General features: G+C 51.6%; 1 protein-coding gene across 6 annotated transcripts in view; it reads left to right on the top strand.

The window, feature by feature from the left end:
• The window catches only part of OSBPL10 (oxysterol binding protein like 10), a 296379-nt gene that overhangs the window by 29744 nt on the left and 242365 nt on the right, over positions 1–24270 (top strand). The window contains exon 1 of one of the 6 annotated variants that reach the window (XM_089331217.1): positions 3385–3934. The exons of 4 other annotated variants lie outside the window; for them this stretch is intronic. The gene's annotated coding sequence lies outside the window, so the exon portion shown is untranslated. Of the gene's footprint in view, positions 1–3384; positions 4071–24270 lie in introns of those variants that run through there. One more of the 6 variants, XM_089331216.1, reaches the window with a different exon arrangement.

The raw sequence follows: 24270 nt of genomic DNA, 5'->3' as shown, positions 1-24270 counted from the left end.
ATGAATCAAGAGCCAGCCTTCAGGGCAGCCTCCACGCCGTCCCTGGGAAGCACCCTGTTTACAGGGAAGCAGAAGCAGGAGACAGCCTTTCCAATCCAGGAGGGCACCTGGCTACCTGGCGTCTACCTGAGGCTTTGCCGTCTGAGCTGGTGTCTCCCAGGAGTGCCTTAGGACAGAGCATCCTCTAATGGCCAGGACGCCGGCTGGCTGGGGAGCGTGGCATGTATGGCTCTGTCACACGCACCTCCACTAGAGGACTGGCACGTGGGACCACAGTCGTGAAAGTGTCTTTGAGAACGCCGACTCTTTACAGATGGCATTGACCCCTGGAGGGTCCCTCTGATGGCGCATTCGCGAGCAGGCTGTGTCACAGGGCTTGCCGTTGGGTTTAGCACAGGGTCAGCAGACTCTGTACCCGACCGTGTAGTAGATGGTCTCAGCTTTGCCATTACTGCATGGGAGCAGCCAGAGACAGTGTGTAAACACGTAAGCACGGCTGTGTGCCAGTGAAACCTTTACGAGCCTAAGTGGTTTGTCCACCCCGAGTTTAGTCACTTCTTTTGGAAAACGGGGCTGAAATTCCTGAGTGGTTCTTGTGGGTGATGAAGAGAGGAACCTGATACTCAAAGTCTAAGCCTCTCGGGGCTGGCCTTGTGGTGTAAGGGTGGGGCTGCCACTTGTGACACTGGCATCCCGTATGGACACTTGTTCAAGTCCCGGCTGCTCCAGAGCTGATCCCGCTCCCTGCTGATGTGCCTGGGAACGCAGAGGAGGATGGCGCAAGTCCTTGGGCCCCTGCACCCGAGTGGGAGACTGGGATTGAGTTCTAGGCTCTTGGCATTGGCCTGACCCATCCGCAGCTGGGTTGAGGCCTTTTGGGGAGTGAACCAGTGGACTGTAGATACTCCCATTCTCCATCTGTAACTCTGCCTTTCAAATCAATCAATCAATCAATCAATCAATCTTTTCTTTTTAAAGATTTATTTTATTTATTTGAAGGACAGAGTTACAGAGAGAGGTAGAGACAGACAGAGAGAGAGAGTTCTTCCATCCGCTGGTTCACTCCCCAGATGGCCTCAACAGCCGGAGCTGCGCCTATCTGAAGCCAGGAGCCAGGAGCTTCTTCCAGGTCTCCCATGTGGGTGCAGGGGCCCAAGCACTTAGGCCATCTTCTGCTACCCCAGGCCATAGCTGGGTCAGAAGAGGAGCAGCCAGGACTAGAACCCATGCTCATATGGGATGTTGGCACTTCAGGCCAGGGCGTTAACCCACTGCGCCACAGTGCCGGCCCCTCAATCAATTTTTTAAAAAATTAAAAGTAATCTAACAAAAATAAAGGCTCCTCTGGAGGAAAACATGAACTCTAAAACTGTTTTAGTATTTTAAATATTTATTTAAATATATTTTAAATATTTAATATTTAACTATTAACTATTTATTTATTTATTTGAAAGGCAGAGTTAGAGTCAGAGAGATCTTCCATCTGCTGATTCACACCCCAAATAGCCAAGTAGCTGGAGCTGAGCTGACTCTAAGCCAGGAGGCAGGAGCTTCTTCGGGGTCTCCCCATGAGTGCAGGGACCCAAGCACTGGGGCCATCTTACGCTGCTTTCCCAGGCGCGTTAGCAGGGAGCTGGATCGGAACTGGAGCGGCCAGGACTTGAACTGGTGCCCATGTAGGAGGCCAGCACTGCAGGCTGGGGCTTTAACCTGGTGCGTCACAGAGCTGGCCCCCAAACCCGCGCTCCTGATGCAGCTCTGTGTTCATTTGTGGTTCCTTTGGAGTCCTGCTCCCTGGCATATGTACTTTGCTCATGAGTTGGCGTTATTAAAAAGCATAACACTGCCACGCACCTGGCAGCAGGTAGCAGGCACATCGGGCTCTGGGGAGGCCTAGAAGATACAGACGAGGGGCCGGCGCTAAGGCGTAGCAGGTAAAGCCGCTGCCTGCAGTGCCGGCATCCCATGTGGGCACCGGTTGGAGTCCCGGCTGCTCCACTTCTGATTCGGCTCTCTGCTGTGGCCTGGGAAAGCAGTAGAAGATGGCCCAAGTCCTTGGGGCCCTGCACCTGCACGGGAGACCCGGAAGAAGCTCCTGGCTCCTGGCTCCATGTTGGCACAGCTCCTGCCATTTGTAAAGTGAATCAGTGGGTAGAAGATCTCTCTCTCTCTGCCTCGGCCTGTCTGTAACTCTGCCTTTCAAATAAGTAAGTAAGTAAGTAAATAAATAAATAAATAAATCTTAAAAAAAGATACAGACTAGATCCAGCAGGGAAGATATCTATTTATATATCTATATGTGGATCTATGTTATATATAATTTTAAAGATTTATTTTTATTTATTTTTTATTTGAAAGAGTTACAGAGAGAGAAAGAAATATCTTCCATCTGCTGGTTCACTCTCCAAGTGGCCAAAACAGCCAGAGCTGGGTCGAACTGAAGCCAGGAGCCAGGAGCTTCCTCTGTGTCCTCTACCAGGGTGCAGGGGCCCAAGCACTTGGACCATCTTTCACTGCTTTTCCCAGGCCAGTAGCAGGGAGCTGGATCGGAAGTGGAGCAGCTGGGACTCGAACCATCACCCATGTAGGATGCTGTTACTGCAGGCGGTGGCTTAACCTGCTATGCCACAGCACCGGCCCCAGCAGGGAAGCTGTTTTAAGCGTGAATTTTTGAGGTGCAATGTCATTTTGTGTAGTTTGGGCTTTTCCAATAAGAGTTAGAATGTTTACTTGTCTGCAGAAATGCTGTGCCCGGAGGACTACATGTTGTTAGAAGTCAGGCCACACCTAAAGTAAATCAGGTTGTTCTGAGTCCAGTGATGGTCAGTGGCAAGGTCATGCCTTAGCCGGGGCCTCGCTGTGGTCAGCAGGGTCTTCTGGTGGCTTGAGAGTCACTGTGTCCTCCTTTAGCAATGGCTGCACAGGCCACACTATAGCTGATGTTTGCACTTCTTCCCTCTTCTCTAGGAAAACACAACTGATGAAGAGGAAGAAAAGGTTTATTTTATTTATTTGAAAAGTAGAGTTACAGAGAGAGAGAGAGAGAGAGAGAGAGAGAGAGATTGGTTGATCTTCCATCCACTGGTTCACTCCCCAATGCCTGCAACAGGCGGGGCTGGGCCAAGCTGAAGCCAAGAGCCTGAAACTCCACCTGGGTCTCCCACGTGGATACAGGGGCCCAAGCACTTGGGCCATCTTCTGCTGCTTTCCCAGGCGCATTAGCAGAGAGCTGGATTGGAAGTGGAGCAGCCGGGATGTGGGATGTGGGTGTGGCAATTGTCTGCTTAACCCACTGGGCTACAACACCAACCCCTCCCCCTCCCTGGGGCATTTGAAAGGCTGTTTTAGACTTGCTTTCCTGGGAGACCCTGCACGTATTGGCCAAACCTGATGGAGTGCAGTATGTTCCCTCTGCTCCCCTTGTCTCGCCCTGTCTTCCTTATGACACGGGCACAGGAAGCCCATGTCCTGCACGAGGGCGGTTTCCTGTCTGGCAGGCATTGTGTTGGCTCAGAACTTGGGAAGCCTTTTGGAAGTGGGGCTGGGTAGGATCCTCATTGCTGACGGTGGAATCCTGTAACAGTCTCAGCAGCAGGGTGTGCATTACAGGCATTTGCACTGTGTCCAGGGGAACCGAGCTCAGTGCCGCCTGTTCAGGAGCAATAAAACTATTCTCAAGTCTAGCATGGTTCTGACCCACCATTGCCTCCCTGCTGGTAGCACTTGAGAAAAACCGCCACAGCTGCTTCGAGAAGCCAAAACCCAGTTACACCTGATCTTACGCAACGTTCTGATCTCCCAGTTTAGGGCTCCTGCTTCCTCTTCTTCCCCTCTGCTTTTCAGATGCTGCAGAAGTCTGTCTGCTTGGAGGAACCTAGCTGCAAGGGAGTCAGTGCAGTGTGGCTGTTAGCTTTCTCGTCTCTGGATCACGAAGGTGGGCCGCACCCCTGTTGTGTGGTGCTGAATTAGCCACGGTGCCTTGTTAGTTTCTAAGGTTGTGTGTGTGGAGATGAAGCCTCAATCCCTGCTCGGTAGACTCTTCTTGCTGGGAAAAGAGAAGAGAGCAGAGGGTGAGTGAAAGAGACCCCATAGGAGCTATTGGGAGGATGACGCAACAGTGGGTTTAACACAAGCGACCGTGCTATGTGGTGGGGTGGCACTGTGGTAGGAGTGGCTGCCGTGTCATTCCTGAGCCCCTGGCATGGTCTTGACCTGGCCTAAGAGGAAAGAAGCGCTGGGTCCTGGTTCTCTTAAGATACAGCAAAGGAGTTTTGAGGCTGGCAGAACCAGTGTCAGATTCCAGGCTGTGTGACCTCCAGGTTAATGACTGTATCACCTTGGGCTTCAGTCTGATCATCTATACAGTGGGATGTGTTTGCCTCGCAGGGAGGTTGTCACGGTAACGTCACTTACCGCATGGCAGGGGATCTCCCTCTCGCATCCACTTCCGCTGCAGAGCGGTTGCCCAGCAAAAAGGAATCGTAGTGAAAACACACTTATCCACCATCTAGAGTCTCTAACTAACATTTTATGTTTGTTTATTTATTTTTAAAATACTTAGCTCTTTGAAAGAGAGACAGAGAGAGAGAGAGAGAGAGAGAGAGATATCTTTCGTCTGCTGGTTCATTCCCCAGATGCTCCCACTGGCCGGGGCTGGGCCAGGCTGAAGCCAAGAGCTTCTTCCATGTCTCTCACATGGGTGCAGGGGCCCAAGCACTTGGTCCATCTTCTGCTGTTTTCCCAGGCCATTAGAGGGGGCCAGATTGGAAGTGGAGCAGCCGGCACTCAAACCCGTGTCCATATGGGATGCTGGCCTTGCAGGTGGTCATTTAACCTGGTGCGCCACAGCTCTGGCCGGCCTGTGACTTCTTGGAAATTTGGGTGGCCATCTTTCTGATGGCCAGTGCGCCTTCAGCCGCGAATCGTTGCAGGGTTAAATGAAGGCCGAATCCAGCCTTGACGTAATGATTTTTGTTGCTGGAGATGTTATGATTTGCACGTGCTGGCAATTATAGGGCAAGTCGGCTGCTGCGGCTGGAGCTGGAGACGAATTTCCTGCTTAGCTCTTCTGGGAAGGAATTAACCACGATGCTAGAGCTGCTGGGCTCCCCGTTGGGGAAAGGGGTCATTCTCTCGTCTCGGCCCCAGTCCTTGCCTCCTCCTCCTGTTTCTCTCTGACGCTGTCACTCTCTGTCGCAGGCAGAGGTCTTCAGCATGAACTGTTCCCTGCCTTGGTTGGAAGTTTAGGTCGATCTTTTGAGGATGATGGATGTGTCTGGGAGGAGGAAGGAGGGAGGTTGAATAAGGAATGCACGTTGCTTGGTAACGAGGAGGCAATGCTGCTCCGTGGGGTGGGTCATCAAGTCATGTTGGTCGTGGCATCCACGTGTTGCATGTTCACTGGGGTTCCCTACGTCTGTTTCCTCCCTTTGTTTCTGTCCTGTGAAGGTGTTCTGGAATTTACCTGCCTATTAGAAGTATCTGGGGGAGGCCGGCGTTGTGGCTCACTTGGCTAATCCTCCATCTGCGGCGCCAGCACCCTGGGTTCTCAGTTGGGGCACCAGGTACTGGTCCCAGTTGCTCCTCTTCCAGTCTAGCTCTCTGCTGTGGCCTGGGAGGACAGCGGAGGATGGCCCAAGTGCTTGGGAAGTACCTGGCTCCTGGCTTCAGATCAGTCCCCACTGGCCATAGCGGCCATTAGGGGAGTGAACCAACGGAACGAAGACCTTTCTCTCTGTCTCTCTCACTGTCTGTAACTCTCTGTCTCTGTCGCTCTCTCTCTCTCACTAACTCTGCCTGGCAAAAAAAAAAAAAAAAAAAAAAAAAAGTATCTGGGTGAGCCGCTGGCTATGGTGAAGTGGGTTAATGCCTTGGCCTGAAGGCATCCCATATGGGTGCCAGTTCTAGTCCCAGCTGCTCTTCTTCAGATCCAGCTCTCTGCTGTGGCCTGGGAAAGCAGTAGAAGGTGGCCCAAGTCCTTGGACCCCTGCACCCACGTGGGAGACCTGGAAGAAGGTCCTGGCTCCTGGCTCTGGGTCAGCACAGCTCTGGCTGTTGCAGCATTTGGGGAGTGAACCAGTGGATGCAAGACCTCTCTCTCTGTCTTTCTCTGTCTCTGTCTCTACCTCTCTCTGTAACTGTCTTTCAAAAAAAAAAAAAAATGTGGGAAGATTGCATAAAAGCACCATGAACATGACCCACCCTAGACCAGTGGAACTTTAGGATGTGCGCCCCTCCCCTGGCAGCCGCAGTGTGCAGTCACTGACTCAGAACCCTGGGGACCCATTTTCATGCACATTTTTTCCTGCCAGCCCTAATTACCATATGCCCTGCTGGAAACGGAAGCCCACAAGACACGTGTTGGACACTGAATCCACAATGCGCCTGGTGCCTGGCATTACATATGGGTTAATGCCGAGTGTGAAAGGGCCTGAGACCCTGAGCTTGGCCCCTTGCCCTCTTGCTGAGTCGCGATGGCTTTAGGAGGGCCCTCATAGTGACGTTGGGCTTCCCAGCGTCCGGAAGTGCAGGAAATGCGTGTCTGTTCTTTATGAACGACCCGGTCCTGGTGTTATTTAGAGCGGTGCAGGCAGACTCGGACTGGGAGCAGGCAGGTTTTTGTAACACTCTCGGGGAGCGACCTGATGCCAATGTGCACCTGTCAAGGAGGGTCCAGTCTGATTCTTCCTGATACTCTGTGCTCCCTTTGTCGGAGTAGATTTCGCTGGGGTAGGGTGGTCATCCCCTTCTTCGGTTGTTTGTCTGCCAGCCTGTGTCTGGAGGTAAAGTGGGGGGTGTGGTAGAAGGGTCCCTGCCCCAGGGAGCTGGTGGGTGGGAAGGAGACCTGGAGTGGGTGTAGGGGCGCGGGGAGGCTTGGCTGCAGCCTGGCCAGTGCCCCTGTGGAGCCTGATGCGGGCGCCCAGGCCAGGAGGAGGGTGGGGAGCACTTCTGGAAGGAAATTCCCTGTAGGTAAGACCTGGAGCTGTGAGAGAGGGAGCGAGGGCTCCGGGGCAGGGTGGGAGATGCTTGGAGAAGAGAGCCTGGAGGTGGAGTGTCGCCTCCTGGAAGATGACCCACTTCTGCGCCCGCCCAGTGCGTAAGGCATCGCCTTCCTCTTTGCACCAAGAATCCTTGTTGGCTTCTGTGAAATAAACAGGGCGCTTCTGCGTAGATTTTCTGTGAACCCCGTTTCATCGACTTTGGGTGGATTTTGGTATTTTTGCTTCATATAACCGTATGTTAGGATGTAAAGAAACTTAGGACTTAGAGCTAAGAAATCCTGAGTAAATAATGTTCATTTCCCACTGGCAGAGGGGTTCTGTGAGCAGTGGTTACTAAAGGGCTCCTGGCGCAGGGGCTCCTGGTCGTGTGGAGTGTTCCCAGGTCTCTGTTTTGGTTTCTTGTCTCACGAAATCCTTAACAGGATCGCGTCCCAAGGGTCAGCTTTCGCTTACTTCAAAATTCCCGAGAAGCCACTTAGCAAGGAAGAAGGCCGACTTCAGCCTCGAGTGTGGAGGTTCACAGTGCTGGACCGGGCGGCCCCACGGGGAGGCCAGGGAAGGGCACAGGGACAAGCTCTCGGCAGAGCAGGAAGCAGAGAGAAGCGAGGCCGGACCCCGGCTGACCTCTTGGAGATCTGCCTCCCCAGGGCAAGCGCCGGACGACCCAGGGACCTCCCACTGGCCCCATGCCGAGTCGTGGTTAGACCAAGCCTGCATTGGATTCACTGAGCATGCAGAAAAGACTTTGGGGGATGTGAGCCTTTGGGGGTCCACCCCACTGTTCCCCAAACTGTAGCACTCTTGCTGACCCGAGCGTGGGCTTCACAGTTAACTGAAAGCCCAGGCCCTCCTTTTCCAGGTCTTATTTGCCTTCTCGGCAAAATAGGATAATGGCAGAGGCTCCGTATCATTAATTTATCGTGTGTCCACGTGCCTGCTTTCGTTTTTGTAATTTTATCACTGCCACAGGACAAATATGTGACGTAATTATCTTTTTTTCTCATCTTTTAAAGTTGTATTGTTTGGTTGACACAACAGAACGTGAGCAGTTACACCTGTGTTGCACGGTATACCAATTCTCAGCACAAACAATGAAAAGGGGTGAGCCCCCCGTGCAAGACGGGAGAGATGGTTTACCCACTAGTAGCTCATCTCCCCGTGTATTCCTCCCAATGTCACCCTCGTCCCTTTCGGGTCATCACTGACTCTTGAGTTTTGAATACATTATTCCTTTGCTTTTTAGTAGATAATGTACATTTTTTATAGATATTTTGAGTAAATAACAGTTATTATCTCCATACTTTGCTAAGTTTGGCTTTTCATTTTTATGTATGGGGGGAAAAATCTTGTATTTGGTCTCCTGCAACTGTCGTTTGGCCCACGATGATACCAGAATTGATTCTTGTTACTGGTTTCGGTGCTGCGTAACACTCCTTTGTGTGACTCTAGTTGTTTATCCTTGGGATGTTCAGTGCTGCACGCTCAGAGAGCCAGACTGCTGTGTGCACACGCCCGTGTCTCCCAGGGCACACGGCAGGGACGTCCCTGTGATGTGTGTGTAGCAGTGGCATTGTTGGGCTTTCGGATATCTGGCAGCTCAGTTTTCCAAGATGAGGCTAAATTGTTTCCGTGTTGGTTGCACCAACATGATGTCTCTCCGCAGAGCAGAGTGTAAACACGCCTCTCGTTCCATAGCTTTTCCAGTTCTTGCTGTTCTCTGAATTTTGCTAAGGCAGTAGGCATAAATGATGTCTCATTGGTGTCTTAATTTGTGTATCCCTGATTAACAGAAAGAGAATAGCTCAGATGCTTAAAGGTCATTCTTGCTCCCTCTTTTGTGAAAAGATTATATAATTATTTATTTGTGTATTTGAAAGGTGGAGTTATGGAGAGGCAGAGACACAGAGAGGCCTTCCATCTGCTGGAACCAAGTGGCCTCAATGGCGAGAGCTGTACTGATCCAAAACTAGGAGCTTCCTCTGGGTCTCCTATGCAGGTGCAGGGGCCCGAGGACTTGGGCCATCTTCTACTGCTTTCCCAGGCCATAGCAGAGAGCTGGATTGAAAATGGAGCAGACGGGACTCGAACCAGTGCCCATATGGGATGCTGGCACTGCAAGTGGCAGCTTTACCTGCTATGCCACAGTGCCAGCCCCTATATATATTTTTCTGATTCTTGGGCTAACACAGCAGAAGAGAGGATGTATTGTACAGGCGTTACATTTGGCCACAACTGAGAACAGAGCTGGTCCAGAGTGTCCCAGCCCCAGGGCACAGGGTCATCAGGGACTGCTTTGGTGTCAGCAAGGTGGTTTTGGCCATGGGACAGTGATGGAAGTTCCAGATGCTTCGAGACAAGTTGTAGAATTGTAGATAGTAGCAGGCAGTCCGACAACTTGGACCTGCGTCGCGGGCTCCGTGTCTGCTTCCTTCTGCTCCCTGCCTGTCTTGGGCACACACACCAGCCTCTGCCTTGACTCTGCCACGCCCTCCTTCTGCACCTGCCTGTGGGTTTGCTGCTTCCTCCACTGGGCGCTCATGGCGTGGAGTTGTCTAAGAAGATGGGGCTGAAGCCGAGAGCGTGATGGGAAATGGTTTGCTCGGCTCCTCTTTGTCCTCTTACTGTGCGATACTTTGGAAAGACAGAGATTCTTACCTTTTTCAACAGGAATTCTGCTGTCGGCTGCTCCATTCCCAAACAGGAGGAGCCGGACCTCCCGAGAGGCCCTTCTCAGATACCCGGGAAGCTAACACAAGGGAGCGGAAGGAGGGTTTCTCCATGAGACCTGGTTTAAAGGTTCTTGCTGGTTCTTAGACATCTGCTTTAACCCACGGCAGAATAGACAGCTCAAATTTTTCACCGAGAGCAGCTCCCAGCTGACCTGATCCCAACCAAGGCAGTCCGCAGACCCAGAGTTAGCAAGTTTTTTGGGTGCATGTCGTAGAATTCCCAGATGTTCTTTGGCGGTTAGCTAGAAAGATACCCTCAAGCATTTTCTGCTGAACGTGCCAAGAGTTTACCTTTCTCATTGAAGTCCTCAATCTGTCTGGATTTTCCTGTCCACGGTGTGAGGTAGGGACTATGTATCCTTTTCTGTTTCCCGTGCTGTACATTTTCTTGAGAAAGAGAGTGATGTGTGTTCGGTTCCAGGCTTCTGTAAAGTTAGCTGTTTGCCATCGGAACTTTCTCTCTTGTTTGCCAGTTGATGGGTACGCGGTGCGTTCCTTCGTGAATGAATCAGTGTGGTGTATTAGGAAAGACCACTGAGGCAGAAATCAACCTGGAACTCTCCTGCCTTCCTCCTGGTGCTGTCTGATGCTTGATCTGTGTCATCAGAGAGTAAATAAGAATTAACGAGTGCATTGACTTGAACGCTTCTTTCTGTTTGCATTTGGCTGGTGATGCAAGGATTTCTCTGGCATCCTTCCAAAGACCTGATTCTTCCTCGCTTGCAGTACAAGGTTGATGCCCACCGTCATTGGGAGTTTACCTACTTGGCCGGCATCCCCTATGGGCGGCAGTTCCAATCCGGGCTGCTCCACTTCCAATCCAGCTCTCTGCTATGGCCTGGGAAAGCAGTAGAAGATGGCCCAAGTCCTTGGGCCCCTGCGCCCAAGAAGAAGCTCCTATCTCCTGGCTTCTGCCTGGCCCATGCTTGGCTGTTGTGGTCATCTGGGGAGTGAACCAGCAGATGGAAGATTCTCCCTCTCTCTCTCTCTCTCTCTGCCTGTCAAATAAAAATAAATCTTTAAAAAAGAAAATTGTGACTTCATGGCTTACCATTTTGGAAACAGTTCTTTTATATTACTTTCTTTTCTTTTTTAAAAGATTTTTATTTATTTATTTGACAAGTAGAGTTACAGACAGTGACAGAGAGAGAGAGAAAGGTCTTCCTTCCACTGGTTCACCCCCCAAATGGCCGCTACGGCCAGAGCTACACCGATCCGAAGCCAGGAGCCAGGTGCTTCCTCCTGGTCTCCCATGTGGGTGCAGGAGCCCAAGCACTTGGGCCATCCTCCACTGCCTTCCCGGGCCACAGCAGAGAGCTGGACTAGAAGAGGAGCAGCTGGGACTAGAACCGGCGCCCATATGGGATGCTGGCGCCGAAGGCGGAGGATTAGAAAGTGAGCCACGGTGCTGGCCCCATATTACTTTCTAATTATAATTTTTTTTAACTTCAAAAAGCTGCTTGCCATTGCTGTTAGGAAGGCAGACAGGCGTGGCTTCTCTGACAAATGTGTCTTCATCAGCAGCCTGTAGGATGTTCGTGTTGGGGTCCGTGCGTGACCCAGCAGTTAAGGCACCAGGCCGAGGCCCCTGCGTCCCGTGCTGGGGTTCCTGAGTGAATCCTCACTCGGCTCTCGGTTCCGGCTCCCTGCTAATGCACACCTGGGGGCAATGGCGATGGCTCAAGTAGGTGGGTTCCTGCCACCCCCCGGGGGAGACCCACAGTGCTGTCCCAGCTTCCGGCTTTGGTTGGCCCATCCCGGGCTGTTGCGCTCATTTGGGGAGTGAGTCAGCAGGTGGACACTCTGTCTGTCTCGTCTGTTTCTCGGCTTTTTGAGTAAATAAGTAAATAAAAAATTAAAAAGAACGTTCCCGTTGTTTGAGGCAGCGGTTCTATTTGCAGTAAGATATTCTAAGGTGGTAATCAGAGCAGTGCACGAGAAATAATGCATGAAGATGTTCGTTACTGTTTAATGTACGACTGTGGAAAATAAACAACAGCTTAATAGGAGGATGGCGAATAAGGCTGTCCTGTTTGTCGAGTGAAATCCTTGCATGATTCAGATACTAAGGGTTCTGAAGAATGTTTAGTGACAGTGGAGTGGAGTGAATGCTCTTGACAGAGTGATAAGTGAAAAAAAGCTGGTTTAAATTAAAATAAATTAAAATTAAAATACCCAGATGTGTCTGTATAACTAGACAGTAAGGTTTTTAAGAGAATGTTCCAAAACATTAACAGTTTTCTTTCAGTGGTATATTTTTTTTTCATTTTTCCATAATGAATGCATATTTTTAATTTTTAAATTTTTATTTGAAAGTCAGTTACAGAGAGAGACACAAAGAGAAAACCTCCACTTACTGGTTCACTCCCCAGTTGGCTGTAACGGCCAGGGCTGGGCCGGGCTGGCTGAAGCCAGGAGCTTCATCTCCGTCTCTCATTTGGGTGGCAGGGGCCCAAGCACTTGGGCTGTCCTCTGCCTCGTTCCCAGGCACATCAGCAAGGAGCTGGATCCGAGGTAGAGCAGCCGGGGACTCTACCTGGTGCCCCTATAGGATGCTGGCTTTGCAGGGGGCTGCTTAACCCGCTGTGCCACAATGCTAGCCCCCAGTTTTGTTTAGATTTTCCCTTTTCAGCTAATTGAATGTCCTTGATAAAACAGCTATGTGTTATGTGACCCAGTCCCAGTCCTAGACGTACCAAAATAATTGCAAACAGGGACTCACGCAGTACTGGGGTGCTGGAGTTCATTGTAATGTTGTTCCCAAGAAGCAGAAGATGGAAACCACTCACATGTCCATCAACAGATAAGTGGATCAACAAAACGTGGAGTGAAAATGCAGTGGAATTGATGTAGCCATGACCAGGGATGAAGTTCCGCTGCCTGCAGCAACACAGATGGGTCTTGGTAGCGTGGTGCTGGTAGGTCAGATAAGCCAGCCACTGAAGGGTGATTGCATGGTTCCATGTACATGGAGTTACACAGAAAGCAGATTACAGGACAGCAAGGGCTGGGCAAGACGGGAGCCAGGAGTTAGCTGTTCCCTCCTCGTCACAGAGTTTCTGATCTGAGCCCCCAAGAATGTTTGGAAAGAGATAGTAGTGAAGGTTCAGAGCAAATTGGAAACATAATGAAGAGGCCGTTGTTAGTGGGGCAGTGGATCAACCTGCCGCCTGCGATGCCGCCATCTCATATGGGCGCTGGTTCGAGTCCCGGCTGCTCCACTTCAGATCCAGCTCCCTGCTAGTGCTCCTGGGAAAGCAGGAGGGTGGCTCAAGTGTTTGGGTCCCTGCACCCACCTGGGAGATCCAGAAGAGGCTCCTGGATTCAGCCTGGGCCAGTCTTGCCTGGCCATTTTGGCCATTTGGGGAGTGAACCAGTGGATCGCTCTGCCTTTCAAATAAATAGATTTTTTTGAAAGATTTATGTATTTATTTGAAAGTCAGAGTTACACAGAGAGAGAAGGAGAGGAAGAGAGATCCCAGTTCCTGCTGGTGCAGCCCTTGGGGGAGGCAGGGAGAAGGCTCAAAAAGTTGGGTTCCTGCCACCCACGTGGGAGACCCGGATTGAGTACCTGGCTCCTGGCTTTCCGTGGCCCAGCCCTGTGCATTGTGGGCACATGGCCAGTGGACCTGTGGGCGGATGCTCTTTTTCTGTCTCTGTCTATTAAATGACTAGAAATGTGTAAGGGGAAGTGTGCTGGGATTTCTTGCCTGAGAGGAACAGGAAGGAAGAGAAGTCTTGAGGGGAACCGGCAGCCGGTCATAGTTCTGGGACATCTGGAAGCAGTCCAGCACATCAGTCAGCGCCTGGGGGAAGCCAGCCAGAGCCTTCTGGCTTTGAGGGTTCATGTGGCAGCAAGAGGTGCTGCAGGAAGATGGTACATTCTCTGCTTCCTCCTACGTCAGGGATTCGTTGCACTTGCCACTTCGCACTGGTCCATTTCCTTTCCCTTGCAAAGGAAAGCCTGCCTCTCTCAAGTCGCTTTTCAGCAGTTCATCCAAAACTGATTATGGAAGGCAAGCAATTGGGGTCTGCAGGGGTCTCTGCAGAAGGCAGGCAGACAGGCAGGCAGCCAGACGGGGTGGCGGGGCGGGGGAGAGAGTTTCAGGTGTCTGACCGCGAAGCTCTTGAACTCTTGGTGTGTTTCCAGATTCCGGTCAGCTGCTGGCTGCCGATGCTGCAATCTGCTGCGCTCTTAGCTCTCCTTGGGTCAACTGAGAAAGTGGCCACTTTGCTACCCATCAGAGAGGCTGCCCAGTGCTCAGGATGCCTGCTCTGGGACAGAGTTAGTCACCCAAGATGACTTCCGGTTTCCTCCCATCTCAGCTTTTAACAAAAGAAATGACTCATTTGAGAAGCAGAGGGAGAAAGTGGAGGGGGGAGAGGAAGAGAGAGAGAGAGAGCGCGAGCGAGCGAGCATGAGCACAAGAGAGGTTGGATTCCCATCCACTGGCTCGCTCCCCAGCTGCCCACAGCTGGAGCCGGGAGCCGGGCACTCGGTCCATGACCTGGCAGGAACCCAGTCGTGAGCCATCGCCACTGCCTCCTTGCCTTAGCAGGCAGCGGGAGCCAGGTATGCAACCCAGGAACTCTGCTATGGGACACGGGCGTCGTAGTGGGCCCCTTAACCTCGAGGCCATACACCTGCTGTTAACTCAGCGTTGGGAGGAAGCCTTAGCAGAGTCGGGTTGTCTCACTTTTCTTTCTGTTTGTACCGAAACCATGGACGCTGCTGTGTGTGTGGTGACTGAAGTACTAAGTGTAAAACATTTACCTTTTTATTTTTTGAAGTTACTCCCTTACATATTAGTAACGCAAATTGTCACTGCACTTTTGCTTGAGTATTTCATTGATCTGTTGAATAAGCACTAATTGACCATGCTCAACCCCTGGCACAGCCAGCAGCCAAATAACTCACAGAGCCTGGCCCCGGGGCGTTCTGGTGTGGCAAGTGGACAGGTCCGGGGCTTGGGGAGTGGCAGGACCCCCGGGGCGGCGGGGGGGGGGTATCGTGAGCCAGCTTGGAGGGATTGAGATTTCTGGAGGAAGGGATGTGTGCCCTGCGGCTTGAGGGGAGGTAAGAGTTGGCTGCAGCAGAGGGGCTGGGGCTGTCCAGGCAGGGGGGCCGGGGGGGGGAGGACAATGTCCGTGAACTTGTGCATGAGAGCAATGTAGGCTTGAGGGAAGAAGGCACGTCGGTCCCAGGGCCTCTGCCTGGGGCATGGGACTCTCAGAAGCGGTTTAAGCAAGGAAATGGGTTTTGACAATTGTATACATTTGTGTTAGCACCACCTCAAGCTACATGCAGCACAGTAGGCGTTCAGTCGCACCTGGCTTTAAAAAAAATTTTTTTTTAATCAGTGTGATGACTTGAGACCCATCCACATTGTCCTGTTGATCAATAGAACAGTCCCTTTTTATTGCTAAGTAATATTCCATCGTATGACTCCACCATGCTTGTTGAGCCAATCTGCTGGTGATGAGTGCTTGAGTTGTTTCTGTGTTGTGGCTTTGCTGGTTAACATTGCTACGCACATTTTTGTGCATGTCTTTTGTGTGTGTGTGGACATGTATTTTCAGTTCTCCTGGGTGCATATTTCACAGTGGGGGTTACCATGTCTGTTTTTTAAAGAATATATTGCATGTGAGGACAGGGGGCAGCGAGCCTGGTGCACAATCCCAGTGAGAGATGACGGTGTTCAGAACGAGGGAATTTAATCCTGGGGGTTGGTAGGAGTGGAAAAAAAGATCCTTTTACTCAGGAAATGGACTTGACAGGAGCAGGTAATGGACGAGAGGGAAGCCAGAGGGAAGAGAACCACAGGGGCTGCTGGTGAATTGCAGTTACCCCTGAGAAGGGGGCAGAGGCCACGGGAGAGGAGGGGCAGAGGCCACGGGAGAGGAGGGGGCAGAGGCCACGGAAGAGGAGGGGGCAGAGGCCATGGGAGAGGAGGGGTGGCCGAGGAGGGGAGAGTTGAGACACAGCAGAGTGGAGGCAACATTGGATTCTGAGTGTGCTCGTCTTGGAGCTAAACATCAATAGGACAAAGGTAAACAGTCTCTTAGAAAATGGGCAGATGGTAAATTGAGGCTTCCCAGAGATGAGGAAACAGAATAGCTGTTAAACTCGTGCGGATGCACCAGCCTCGCCAGGAGAATGCAGTGGAAGCCACAGTGACAGACTCTCCTGCTGCCTGGGCAAAGCCCAGTGTCAGGTCAGCAGGGGAGGGCAAGGACAGGAAGCAGTGCTGGCTCTCACAGCCCCTGGCCGTGCAGTGGCACATCTGAGGAGGGAGACAGCCTATGTGATGTGAGCATAACAAAAAACACACTCTCAAGGAGGGCAGTGTTCTACTCCCCAGCATACAGCTCAGTAAGTCCGTCTCACAGCTGCGTTACACGAAGATGCGCATGTACTGTTTATATGCACACAAATGTGGGGACCGCCCGAGTGTCCAGCCCCAGAAAAATGCAGGAAGAAGAAACTGTGCTGTAGTTGTTCGGTGAAATAATATACAGCAATGAAAAACAGTGCACTAAAATGCAGGATGAATCTCACAGACAATGGTAAGAAGAAGAGTAGGGGGCCAGCGCTGTGGCTTACGTGGTTCACCTGCTGCTTGCTACGCCAGATTCTCATTTCAGAGTCCCAGTTATTTCTCCTCCCTCCTCCCCTTCCTCCCCCTCCCTTCCCCTCCCCTCCCCTCCCTTCCCTTCCTTTCCTTTCCCATTTTTCTCTCTTTCTCTTTCTCTCTCTCTCTTTCTCTCCCCTCCCTCCCAAGCTTCCTTTTTCTTTTCTTTCTTTCTAGAAAATCTAGATTTATTTGTTCAGCTATTACAATGACAAAACAATTATCATTTGAAGTACTTTGAGGCTTCATCCAGGTTCCACTTGTTCTGTTGCAGAAAAACAGTCTAGAGGTTGGAAATCAGATGTAACCCAAGAGGTTCTAACAGAGCAGAGAGTTGAACATCGAGGGGGGCCAGTGCTGTGGCATAGCCAGTAAAGCTGCCACCTGCAGTGCCAGCATCCTATACGGGCGATGGTTCAAGTCCTGGCTGCTCCACTTCTGATCCAGCTCTCTGCTATGGCCTGGGAAAGCAGTAAGAAGATGGCCCGTCGTTGGGCCCCTGGACCCCCGTGGGAGACCTGGAAGAAGTTCCTGGCTTAGGATCCTCACAGCTCCAGCCATTGCAGCCATTTGTGGAGCAAGCCAACGGATGGAAGACCTTGCTCTCTCCCTCTCTGTAACTCTGCCTTTCAAATAAATAAATAAATAAATATTAAAAAAAAATGGTGGAAGGAGCACAGGGCAGCCAGAGCACCTGTGGGAGCGTGGTGCGTGTGGCTGGAAGGGTTCCAGAGAGGTCACCTAGTGATGCCGAATTAATCTGGGTCCCATTTCATGAAAGGCGCCGTGGATGGGCAGAGGACAGGATTCCTTTGGGATCTTTGTCTTTCTTTTTAGGCAACAGAGGTGTCTTTAGGAACCAAAGAGGCATCTCTCGGCTTCAGCCTCTCTCTCACTCAGCTCCTGCGCAGTTCACACATAGGCTTGCTAGCACACAGAAGATCCATGCTGTGAGGGTAGAATTTTTTTTTTTTTTTTGACAGGCAGAGTGGACAGTGAGAGAGAGAGAGAGAGAGAAAGGTCTTCCTTTTTCCGTTGGTTCACCCTCCAATGGCCGCTGTGGCCGGCGCGCTGTGGCCGGCGCACTGGGCTGATCCAATGGCAGGAGCCAGGTGCTTCTCCTGGTCTCCCATGGGGTGCAGGGCCCAAGGACTTGGGCCATCCTCCACTGCACTTCTGGGCCACAGCAGAGAGCTGGCCTGGAAGAGGAGCAACCGGGACAGAATCCGGTGCCCCGACCGGGACTAGAACCCAGGGTGAACCAACGGCAAAGGAATACCTTTCTCTCTGTCTCTCTCTCACTGTCCACTCTGCCTGTCGGGGGGAAAAAAAAAGATCTTGCTCTCTCTCTCCTCTTTCTGTTGCACTGTCTGTTAAATAAGTAAATAAATAGATCTTAAAAAAAAAAAAGAGAGAAAAGTGGGGCTGGCACTGTGTAGTAGCAGGTTAAGCTGCCTCTTGCAATACCAGCATCCCATATGGGTGCTGGTTTGAGTCCTGGCTGCTCCACTTCCAAATCAGCTCCCTGCTAAGGTGCCTGGGAAACCAGCGGAAGACGGCCCAAGTCCTCGGCCCCTGCACTCATGTGGGGAACCTGGAGGAAGCTCCTGGCTCCTGGCTTCAGCTTGGCCCAGCCCTGGCTGTTGTGGCCATCTGGGGAGTGAACCAGCAGATGGAAGATCTCTCTCTGCAACTCTGACTTTCAAATAAATCAATAAATCTTTCTTTTTTTTTTTTTTTAAAGAAAACCAATCACAGAAGACTGTAACAGTACTCTTTTAAAACATTGTTAACTGAGCAAAATAGTATTCTGTGTTATTGAAGGACTCACATTCAAACATGGTAGAAATGGGAAGACACTGATTAAGTGGCGGTTTCCTCTCGGAGCGTGGCAGGGGCCCTGTGGGGACTTGTCAGCTCGGTGATGCTCTGTTTTCCTGAGTAGTTGTACCAACACATAAGGCACTGGGTTGTAAAGTATTTTCACCCTGCCTGAGTCACAGAAAGAACTATCTTGTACGTTTCTACTTGTATACATAGACAGAACAAATAAGACATAAAAATGTTTAATGAAAAACTTTTAGGAGATCCACTCGGGTGGTTTTTATTTCATCTAATTAATTAATTTGAAAGGTAGAGAGAGAGAGGAGAGGAGAGGAGAGGAGAGTCTTGTCATCTGTTGGTTTGCTTGCCAAATGCCCACAATGATGAGGGCTGGGCCAGGCCAAATCTAGGCTTTGAGAATTTAATCCAGGTCTCCCACATGGGTGGCAGGAACCCAAGTATTGGGACCATCACCTATTGCCTCCCATTGTGCGCGTTAGCAGGAAGCTGAAGTTGGAGGCAGAGCCAGGACCTGAACCCTAAGCACTTAAGTCTCTACACTTTGCTGATGGTCCCTCACTGTGAGACTGGGAAGGGATCACTCCCAGCTGAGAACCACTGACTTAGAGGGTTGCAACCATAGACTTTTTTTTTAAGTTTTATTTATTTATTTGCAAGGCAGAGACAGAAATCTTGCATCCACTGTTCACTTCTCAACTGGCTGGAACAGCCAGGTCTGAGCCAGGCGGAAGGGAAGAGCCTGGAATTCCATCCTGATCTCTTATTTGCATGGCAGGACCCAAGCACTCGGGCCATCTTCTGCCGCCTTCCCCGGCGCATTAGCAGGGAGCTGGACGGGAAGTGGAGCAGCCGGGACTTGAACCGGGGCTCTTAGAAGGGATGCTGGTGTTCTGGTTGGCAGCTTAACTTGCTGAGCCACAACACCGGTCTCACAGCCAATACACATTAAAAAAAAATATATGAACGGCAGAGGATGCAACAGACAGATTTCCCGTCTGCTGGTTCAGTTTCTAAATGAGCCTGAGCTTGGGAGCCGGGAACTCCATGTCTGCTATGTGGTTGAGAGCAACCCAATTACTTGAGCCATTGCTGCTGCCTCCCAGGGTCTGCATTAGAGGGAAGCTGGAGCTGGGGATAGAACACAGGTGCTCCCACGTGGGTGGAAATGTCACAATCAGTGTCTTAACAGGCAGGCCACGCCCTGAGACGATTTTGATGGTCCTGACTGTCACGTGGTGGTCAGGATGCTGTTAAATATCTTAGAAGCCACGCATCAGCCCCCGGCAACACAGAATGGCCCAGCTCGAAATGTCCAGTAGCGCCAAGGTAGAGAAACTGTCCTCTGAGATGGTTTAGGTTCAAGACCACATTTTGAAAACCAGTGTTGTTAGAGGCAGAAAGGGAAGGTTGGGAAGAGGCTGAGAGAGGAGGGAGTGGGTGCAGGAAGTGTTGGCGGAGGGGCGGTCAAGCCAGGTCTCAGGTGTGCTCCGGGAGTCCGATGCTGAGTGGGTGCGGATGGCTTCCACTGGAGGGAGGGAACCCAGCTTTAGCGTGGCGGAAATGTCTCAAGCAGCAGGGCCACGAAGGGGAGAGATGGCTGGAGCAGGTGCTGGGCTTCCGAGGGAGCTGGGAGAGCAGCCAGTGTGAGCACCAGAGCCAGGCTGTGCTCAGGGGGTCCTGGGGCTGTGAGGTCAGGTGTGGAGGGAGTTGCAGGCAGGGGTGTGTGTTGGCGCGGGGAGGAAGGTGTTGATGGAGATGGGTGAAAGTGAGTGGGGGTGGGCAGGGTGTTAGTGTTCTTGCTCCATTCTCTGCAAAGTGCAAGGTGAGGCTGCCTTCTGGGAATGGAGTGGTGGGTGCTGGACATGAGTACAGTGGGGCAGGTAGGAAATGGGAGGGGAGCCGAGCACGCCCAGGGCTGCCGGGCAGCACACAGGGGGCGTGAATGCGGTAGGACATCCGTGCTGTGGGGCTGTGGCTTTCTCTGTGGCATTGGGCGTGTGATAGAGGAGCGGCGAGGGTGACAAGCAGAAAGTTCAGGGCTTGGGACTCCGTTAGGTGGGGGTGTGAGTGCGGAGGGCTTGAGGCTGTTGGCCAGTGGGCTTTTGCATTAGGGTGGAGGGGCGCGCCGGGGAGGATGGGAGGAGGAGTTAGAGCAGGTGGCAGACTGTGGCCCCAGAGCAGGTGGGCGAGACGGTGTCCCGGGAGAAGGTGCGAGAGAGCTGAAGAGGAAGGCGTTTGTGGAGGGTTACGGGCAGTGGATGTTGGGGCGGCACTGGCAGAGGGGCAGTGGTTCTCAGTGGCGCTGGGAGGAAGACAGTGCCGGAAGGGGATTACGGAGTGAGGGCAGGGAGCCAACGAGGCAGGGGGCTTGGTGGGATCTGCCGCCATTCAGAATGGCAGACTCAGGAGCGCTGAGCTTAATGAGGGAGAAACAGTGACTGTGTGAGTTGGAGGACGTTTCGACTGAGAGTGGAGAAGTCCTGTTTTGGAATCAGCTTTGAAATACAAAACCACAGGGTGTTTCCGTCAAAAGTTGCAGGGCGAACAGCTGTTAAGACGCTGCTCTGCCTCCAATTCCAGTTTCCTGCTAATGCTAGAAGGGAGCATGTGATGGCTCCAGTCCTCGGGTCCCTGCCACCCACGTGGGAGACTCGGGCTGAGTTCTGGGCTCCAGGCCATTGTGGGGAGTGAGCCAACCGACGGCAGATCCTGCTCTGTCGCTCTCTCCGTCTCTCTGCCTCTCAAGTACAAGGGGACAGGAAGGGAGGCCGGGGTGAGAGGTGTGGGCTGGTGGGGAGCAGAAGGAAGTCAGGCATGCGGGTGGGAGCCAGTGGGACGGTCTGGGGTGCAGGCAGGGCCTGGAGCATTGGGCGGTGCTGAGACAAGGGGGAGTGGAGTGTGGCTCTCTTAATGGTGGGGGAGGGGAGTGGTCTTCTGAAGGGTTCTCCGCTGGACTTTTTTTTTTTTTTTTTTTTTTTTTTTTAATTTTTTTGACAGGCAGAGTGGACAGTGAGAGAGAGAGACAGAGAGAAAGGTCCTCCTTTTGCCGTTGGTTCACCCTCCAATGGCCGCCGCGGCCGGCGCGCTGCGGCCGGCGCGCTGCGGCCGGCGCACCGCACTGATCCGATGGCAGGAGCCAGGAGCCAGGTGCTTATCCTGGTCTCCCATGGGGTGCAGGGCCCAAGCACCTGGGCCATCCTCCACTGCACTACCTGGCCACAGCAGAGGGCTGGCCTGGAAGAGGGGCAACCGGGACAGAATCCGGCGCCCCGACCGGGACTAGAACCCGGTGTGCCGGCGCCGCTAGGCGGAGGATTAGCCTAGTGAGCCGCGGCGCCGGCCTCTGCTGGACCTTTGTTGGTACTGGGCAGACACAGCGAGGCTCTGACTCTTGTGTCCTGAGTGGAGACGGCTCCCAGCCAGGAGTTGGCCCCGAAAGGCCCATTTATTATGGGGAGGGGGCTCATGGTCCTTGGATGTTCCAGGGTCCCGGCTACTGGAGGAGCGAGCGCTCTTAGCCCCCTTTCCTGTTTCCTGGAGAGCAGACAGGGGGCTGCTGGGGTCTGGCTGCCTGCAGTGTGGCCCTGTCTGCTTCTTTCAGATCAGCAGCGATAAACCTTTCTCAGTGTTTAGCAGGAATCCCCTTGGCGAGTTGGAGCGCATTTGCCATTAATGATTAAGTGTTGCTTTTTTTCATGAAAATTTTATATATTTGACCTATATAATTTGTTTTCTGCAGGTATCATTTTCTTATTTCTCTTCCGAAACAGAGGACCCATAGCGAGGAGATACTTGTGTGTGCCGTAGAAATGATGGTGTTTGGGAATGGAAAAAATGTCATTTTTAATCCCCCCACCCCCCTTTTTAACTATTGATTCAAAGCAAAGACTATTTCAGTGGGACTGGCTTTGTTGAATGATATTCTTTTGAGAGCTTTAGAATCCGAATGAAAAATGATGTTTGGGTTTTTTCTTCCTCCTTTTTTTTTTTTTTTTCAAAAAGAATAGGAGCGTTTCTTCTTGAAGCAATCCTGGATTCTGTTTATTACCGTGTTGAATTCGCCGCAGCCTACAATGAGGTGTCAAAGGACCGTGCTGAAAAGACCCAGTGCAAAATATACAGGAGGGACTGACCCTGTAAAATAAATGCAAAATCCCAAATTGTACTGGGCGCGTGATTAGGAAATGGGAAGGAAAGGGTTAAAGTGCGAGAAGCCCTGGATGGAACCTTGGCCTTGGAGCTGACCAAGAGGAGGTGAGGTGTGTGGCCCCTCCTGGAGAAGCATACAAGGCAGGGACCGGTCTCAGCTAGAATGGCGACTTTAAATCAAAAGTCAGATCCTGCCTGTTAGCGCTTCAGTCATTTTATTTCCAGAACCCTTTGCTGTACCCTCACATATTTTCTTTGCCTTCCTATGTGTGAAAACAGACTCCTTCAGCACAGTAGATTTTTTTTTTCCTTCTTTTTATTCCCAGAGCAGCGTTTCCCAAGATAGACTGTACCAGGGCTGTTTCAAAAGGAAATGAGACTTGTGTATTCAGATGGGCTGAGAAGACCTGTTTTATAAAAAAGCTGAATAGGTTTATTTGCTGCAATTTCTAAAGCCTCTTAACATCTCCTGTGCATTTTGAATGAGAAGCAGCTTTTTAATTGCCACCAAGCCATCCAGCCTTCCCTCTCCTTGACTGGGATTCTGGCTTTGCTCCGGGTGCCAGTGGACCTGGTTAAAAATTCTCGCCTGGCCAGACGCCCTTGCTGCTCCAGGTGGACCAGTGCTGCCAGTGGCATACAAGTAGAGCTCCCCGGGTTCGCAGGCGAGCCGCTGGTCTCCTGACACATAGGCTCTCATGAGGCTGGCACGTGCCTCTCCCATGGCCCAGGCTACCTGTCGGAAGCAGCTGTCGCCAGCTGGCACCAGGGAAACAGAGGCCACGTGCCATCGGAGTTGCAGACAAGACAGACTGCAGGAGGTCTTGATGACGCTACCCTACCAGCCTTGCGGTCTCCGGCTTTGGGCGGATTGTTCTAGTAGAAAAACAATGCCCTGATTGGGTAAACCCTTGTAGACGAGTTTCTATATAAGAGTGTTTCAAGAAATTCAGGAGGAGAGCATATCATTACAAAACCGTGCTTGGTTTTCTGTCTGTTGGCCCTGAACTTTTTTTTTTTTTTTTTTTTTTTTTTAAGATATATTTATTTGAGAGGCACAGAGAGAAAGGTCTTCCATCTGCTGGTTCATTCCCCAAATGTCCACAATGGCTGGAGGTGGGCCAATCTGAAGCCAGGAGCTTCTTCTGGGTCTCCCACATGGGTGCAGGAGCCCAAACACTTGGGCCATCTTCCACTGCCTTCCCAGGCCATTAGCCCAGACCTGGACAGGACGTGGAGCAGCCAGGACTTGAACTGGCGCCCATAGGGGATCCCAGCGCTGCAGGTGGAGGCTTAACCTACTATGCCACAGCACCAGCCCCTTTGATGAACTTCTGCAAATACCCTTTTCCGTGCAGCCGAAGGCAATCTTAACTTGTACCAGAGTGATACAGTGAACAGTAACTACACCTCCTTTAACTTTGGACACCTGCTCTTCTTTCTTTCTTTCTTTCTTTCTTTCTTTCTTTCTTTCTTTCTTTCTTTCTTTCTTTCTTTCTTTCTTTCTTTCTTTCTTTCTTTCTTTCTTTCTTTTTTAAAAGATTTATTTATCTATTCAAAATTCAGAGTTACACACACACACACACACAGAGAGAGAGAGAGAGAGAGATTGAGAGAGAGAGGTCTTCATCTGCTGGCCCACTCCCCAATTAGCTGCAATGGCTGGAACTGTGCCGATCTGCAGCCAGGAGCCTCCCCCAGGTCTTCCCATGTGGCCATGTGGGTGTAGGGGCCCAAGGACTCGAGTCATCCTCCACTGCTTTCCCAGGCCATCACCTGCTCTATTTTTTTTTTTTTTGGACAGGCAGAGTGGACATCAGAGAGAGAGACAGAAAGGTCTTCCTTTGCTGTTGGTTCACCCTTCAATGGCTGCCACGGCCGGCGCGCTGCGGCCGGCGCACCGCGCTGATCTGA

The sequence above is a fragment of the Oryctolagus cuniculus genome, chromosome 4, assembly GCF_051225735.1.
Source record: "Oryctolagus cuniculus isolate XC-2025 breed Fujian yellow rabbit chromosome 4, ASM5122573v1, whole genome shotgun sequence".
In the NCBI taxonomy this organism is placed as follows: Eukaryota; Metazoa; Chordata; class Mammalia; order Lagomorpha; family Leporidae; genus Oryctolagus; species Oryctolagus cuniculus.
This window is presented reverse-complemented; position numbering and strand designations above follow the sequence as displayed.